At 38.0% G+C, this 6000-nt stretch overlaps 1 long non-coding RNA gene across 1 annotated transcript in view; it reads right to left on the bottom strand.

Moving 5' to 3' along the window:
* Nucleotides 1–505: 505 nt before the first annotated feature.
* LOC126500142 (uncharacterized) overlaps nucleotides 506–6000 on the bottom strand; it is a 33474-nt gene continuing 27979 nt past the window's right edge. Inside the window, exons 2-4 of the long non-coding RNA XR_007591258.1 lie at nucleotides 1836–1968; nucleotides 1511–1606; nucleotides 506–1233 (exon numbers count right to left, since the gene is read on the bottom strand). This is a non-coding gene — a long non-coding RNA (uncharacterized lncRNA). The remainder of the gene's footprint in view (nucleotides 1234–1510; nucleotides 1607–1835; nucleotides 1969–6000) is intronic.

The following is a 6000-nucleotide window of genomic DNA, read 5'->3' as shown; positions in this document are numbered from 1 at the left end:
GCAATTAGTGGAGTGCTGAACCTAATTATACATGACCAACTACTCTTGCTAAGCTTTCCCCTGTTCCAGGTGCAAACTGCAACCCAACGCAGCTCTACTGGAAACAGCTTTGAGGAATTCCAGGCCTTGCTTTTCTCAGTAAGAGAACCTAAAAATCACTAAATAATAACGACAACCTCTATTCAGATTGCTTATGACACATAATTGTTCAGACAGATATTTAGCCCATATCCTACTCATATTTGATGGGTCTACATTTGGTGACATGAGACTAAAATCAGAAGTTTTCCTTACTAAACTTAGAGGGGTAATTGGCAGGAGAAAGCGATTGTTTCAGGGCTCTACTCTCTACATAGGTGAGTAATAATCCCATATATTCATAAATTCTCTCTGCTCTTTCTCCTCCCCCCCCCCTCAAATTCTTATTAACCCCTAGATAAAAAAAAGAGTCTCATTTAAGGCAGGTGTAATAACTCTTTAATTATATATCAAGGCGTTTCTTTTCCATCTGAACATTTTTATCAACAATAAATTTATTTTAAAGGATATTAGCAAATGAGACACAAATTTAAGACACATTTCTACTCATATGTACATCATTTGGGTAATTTTGTACATGTAATTTTCGTGAGTTTTATTCATAAAAGCAGGACTACATTAAATGTACATTATAAACTTCAACAGAGATGTCTCATGTTTTTACCTCCTTGGTTTTTTCGATGTTTTGAAATAAAGAGTTGGTGAATAAAAGCATTTTGAAAATATAAGTGCTGACCACATACTAATTAATGAGTGGATTCAATATTTTTAAATATAATAAGAAAGTTATGCTTAACATGAGATTACTACATTATGTTAATACATCACTTAACAAAATTATCTTGTAAGGTGGCCAGTTCTTAAGTGCTGAGACCATTCAAGTCCATGAGTTTAAATAACTTGCTTAGTCTTACAAAGTAAAACCAAGTTAATGGTTTCCATGCTGGGAGCACAAAACCATCTTGTGTTCTCCTCTCACTGTCTTCTGGTACACACAGTATACGTATGAGGGAGGTGTGCAGCTCAACACATGTGCTCGGTTCTGAAAGAACTGCTTACAGGAAAAGGGCTTACTGGAATCATGCTGTACATAGCTAACTGGATGCTGTTCCTCTTTTCCAGTACTGTTTCTATTTTGGGCTTCTTGCTTTTGTGTTTCTCTTCTGTACCTTCATTCAGTCCCATCTTACAACTCTAGATAAGAGGCAAAGGTTGTTGCAGTTTAAAAAGAATGACAAAACAAAACAAAATAAGCATGCAGCATACAAATATATACACACAGTTAAGCCTTCAGATTGTTCCTCAGGAAATTAGACAGCTTCTCCCTATTGCTTCCTCACAGATAGTAGGTGGCACGAAGCCTGCTTTCTTTTTTTTTTATTAAGAATTTTATAATACAATCTTTTCTCATTTTACATAGCTATCACAGTTCCTCCTCCCTCCCCTCCTTTCGCCTCACCTTTCCACCTACCTTAGCCCCACATCAACTCCTCGGAGTGGGTAAGGAAGCCTGCTTTCTTCATTTCAGTTAGAACAATGAAGGACAACCGGGAACCATGTGATCTTCCTAGAAGAATTAGATAAGCTTTTAAATCCACTATGGCAACCTACATAGAAAAATGAAACAGCAGTGTGTTTCGGTTCGGTGGTCATTCCCAGTGATGGATAGCTATTGGGGGGAGCCAGGCCTGTCATTCCACGGGAACCAGAAATGAAGCTCATTCCACTTCTATGTTATTTTGCTGCATTGTCTGTCTAGAAGTGTGCTGCATGAGGGTGGGTGTCTGCAAAGGTACCAGTATTCCTGGTCTTGGAGCTCCGGGTGGTGGCGAGCTGTTTGAAATGGGTGTCAGGAACCACAGCTGGGGCTTGAGGAGCACTTTCCCCTCAAAACCAGACACTGATTCCATCTCTTCATCTTGGTGAACTCTAGAAAAGTGAAACCAGGCAAACTGTTATTTGTTCACAAAATCCAAAAGTAATGAGAAATTCTTGTGAAAACTTCACTTGAGTATCCATTGTATTTGCTTCTATGTTCTTATGGACCAAGACAAGAGGCTTTTGTGCCTCTTTAATGAATTGCCAGGGACCAAGGAACTGCTGGGCTCCAGATTAGGAGGAAAGGTCACTCTGCTACTTCCTGTCTTTCTATCAAGTGCATAGATGGACGTTCAGTACCTCTTCCTCTTCCCTCATCAGAAATCCCCATCCTCCTGGCCCAGAGACAACTTTTCCTGATACGATTTATTCATGAATAACAAATTGATAGGGATTTCTCCTTCAGAGATCCAAATTCTAAAAAAAAATAGGAGCTAGTTACACTGATTTTCCTCAATTGCTTATTCTGTTTTGGTTTGTTTGTTTGTTCATTTGTTTTTGTTTTCTAGATAGGGTTTCTCTATACTTTCGAGACTGTTCTGGATCTAGCTCTTGTAGACCAGACTGGCTTCAAATTCAAAGAGATCCGCCTGACTCTGCCTCCCAAGTGCTAGGATTAAAGGTGTGTATCACCACTGCTCGGCCAATTGCCTATTCTAAAATAACCATTGTGAGCACAGTCATGGATTAAATCATCTTTCTGGACACATATTTTATCCATAATATAAAAGAGAACCAACAATGAAAACAGCATCTTGCGCAAATGTCTGTTTGCCTTTCTTTGGCAGACACTGATGTGAAGCTGACATAGTCTCGCAAACTTGAGGGCAAGTGATGTAGTCAAAATTATTTGTTCAAGATGACAACAATAATTTTTAAATTCAAATTTTAGAGAGTTAGTTTAGAAACTTTGTTCGTTCTAAAAATATCTACAATTCAACCTCCTGCTATTCATTATTTAGTAATAATTTTTATTTATGAAACAATCATATTTTATACCCTTTATTATTTATCAAAGGAGATATAATTCAGTGGTTGAGCACTTGCTTGGCATGCCTGAGGCTCTGGGTTCAATATTTAATACTAGCAGAAGAATAAGAAAATAAACAAACAAGAAACATGGTTTATCTAATTGTTAATTTCTACGTGTATTCATAACTCTTCTCTTCATTCATAACTCCTTATACATTCAATAAAGACTTTAATTGTATTGATTCCACCAATTTTTATAATCTTCAGTTTACTAAAGACTCAGCTTGCCATTAGATGCATATATTAAACACATGTTCTGCGTGTCTATGGAGTTTAGACATAAAGGCTTGTTGGTTGGTTTCCGACAGATTCAGATTTCAATCAGGTAGAAATTACATGAGCTGCCAAAATGCCATCAATTCCCTAGGAAATAAATCACTGAAATATCCCCTTTTCTCTTCTGAATATTGCACTAGCTGCTGAAGGTGGAAGATATTTCCTACGGCATTTTACTGTCATTTGTTAGTCATTTGGCCTTTATTAGTTTTTCTGAGCATAAGTTCCACGTGTAGACGGTAAGTGCTAAGTAAGTCTCTCTTTGAAACTCAACGACATAGGAACGTTCTTAGTACATCTGATGCAAGGCCTTTGTTAGGTGTTGTTTGTAGATTAGTGAGTGTTTACTACACATACATGGTTCTTACCAGCTCATAAGTTGAAATTAGCAGTATATATAGATATATGCATGTATATTTATAATACACATATTTACACATATATTTATATATACATATATATTTATATGTATATTTGTATGCATGCATAACTCATATTTACATATAAGTATATATTTATATTTGGTTATATTTGCATATAAAAACTAGTTACTATAGAAACATATATGTGGAGAAAACATGTGCTACATAGTTTTTATCATGTGAACAAAGCAGCAAAATATGATAAACATTCTAGAGAAGAGAGTTATTTAAACTTGAGAAACAAACTATATTTCAACATTAACAAATCAATGGTTACAGTGAACATGTTTTCAACTCCTTACGTTGAATTATTTTAACATTTTGACATATTTGTCAAAATTTGAACTTGGGTGGCAGAAAATGTGGGTTATACAGTTAAATTGATTTTAACCCAGGATGAGGGCATTTATAAAAATGAAGGCATTTAGTAGAACTGAGATATCAAGATGAGTGGGTGATCCTGGCATCCAGATCATTTGAACATGAGTTAAAATATCAGGATGGCTGAAGGGCCAGAAAGATCTTTCCTTGTGTCAAATGACACATTCTCTATCTATTTCAGGTGAGATGTCTCTGACTTATTCTATAGGTGACATGTTTATGATAACCAAGTGTCTATTTGGAAGGAAACTATTGCATGTTAGGGTGACTTTTCTTCAGGAATAGAAAAGTGGAAGTGTTGAAGTCTATTGTGAAGGCTGAAAGAAAGGCCCCAACAGTGTTAACAATGTAAACCCTGTGACCAGGACACGGAAAAGAGCAGATATCAAGATTTGACAACAGACTCGATATGAATCATGTGGGCAAAGCCAATAGCTAAGGTACCAAACTACTGAGAACTGTGTGCATTCGTGTAATGCTTATACACCCAAGTCAAATAACATTATGTGTGCTATTACTAAGAGAGAGAGAAATTGTACATAATGAAGGCATTAGGAAATATTTGTCTGCTAGAAAACCTTGCAAGTAGAAGCCAGCATTCTCTGTCCAATCCTATTTGATTGTATGATCTCTGAGTTTCACTTATCCCTTCCTCCCCCCCTTTTTTTTTATTCTCGTGGAATGTATCAAACGTTTTTTATTTGGCTTATGAAGTTCAGTGGAGCCAAACTTTCCAAGAGTCTCATGGAATGCATACACAAGTTAGTGGTATGTTTTTTCTTTTTTTTTTTCTTTTTTTCCCCACCGCCGCCTCCCCTTTCTCTCCCCCTCCCCCAATCAAGTCCCCCTCCCTCGTCAGCCCAAAGAGCAGTCAGGGTTCCCTGCCCTGTGGGAAGTCCAAGGGCCACCCACCTCCATCCAGGTCTAGTAAGGTGAGCCTCCACGAAACTGCCTAGGCTCCCACGAAACCAATAGGTACAGTAGGATCAAAAACCTATTGCCATTGTTCTTGAGGTCTCAGTAGTCCTCATTGTCCACTATGTTCAGCGAGACCGGTTTTAACCGGGGCTTTTTCAGACCCAGGCCAGTTGGCCTTGGTGAGTTCCCGACAGAACCTCCCCCTTGTCTCAGGGTATGGGTGCACCCCTCGCGGTCCTGAGTTCCTTGCTTGTGCTCTCTCTCCTTCTGCTTCTTATTTGGACCTTGAGATTTCAGTCCGGTGCTCCAATGTGGCTCTCTGTCTCTGTCTCCTTTCATCGCCAGATGAAGGTTAATATTCAGGAGGAAGCCTATATGATTTTCTTTGGGTTCTCCTTCTTATTTGGGAATATACCCAAGAGAGGCCTTATCACACAACAAAAGTATATGCTCTACTATGTTTATAGCAGCATTGTTTGTAATAGCCAGAACCTGGAAACAACCTAGATGCCCTTCAATTGAAGAATGGATGAAGAAAGTATGGAATATATACATATTAGAGTACTACTCAGCAGTAAAAAACAAGGACTTCTTGAAGTTTGCAGGCAAACGGATGGAAATAGAAAACACCATCCTGAGTGAGGTAAGCCAGACCCAAAAAGAGGAACATGGGATGTACTCACTCATATTTGGTTTCTAGCCATAAATAAAGGACATTGAGCCTATAATTCGGGTTCTTAGAGAAGCTAAATAAGGAGAACCTTCCTCCCTTTTTGAGAAAGTAGAGTAATTTGACCACTAGTGAATAAAAAATAGCAAGGTGTGAGTAGTGGTGCCAAGAACTGAAACTGTTCATGAAGAATGGTAATGAACTTGGCTTGATACTGTCAAAGAAATTTTGACTGGCCTTCAACACAGAGTTTACCATAGTAAATTATCTTTCAGTGTTAAAGGGGTAGAGAACTACCTTGAAAAAAGAATGTATCTAGTAGTTTCTTCTGCAGACAGAGGAAGCTGTGCAAATTACAGCCAGTGGGAAGTAGGTGAAGTGTAA

Source organism: Alexandromys fortis, unplaced genomic scaffold, assembly GCF_014885135.2.
Source record: "Alexandromys fortis isolate MF-2015 unplaced genomic scaffold, M_Fortis_MF-2015_v1.1 scaffold_38, whole genome shotgun sequence".
NCBI classification, from domain to species: Eukaryota; Metazoa; Chordata; class Mammalia; order Rodentia; family Cricetidae; genus Alexandromys; species Alexandromys fortis.
This window is presented reverse-complemented; position numbering and strand designations above follow the sequence as displayed.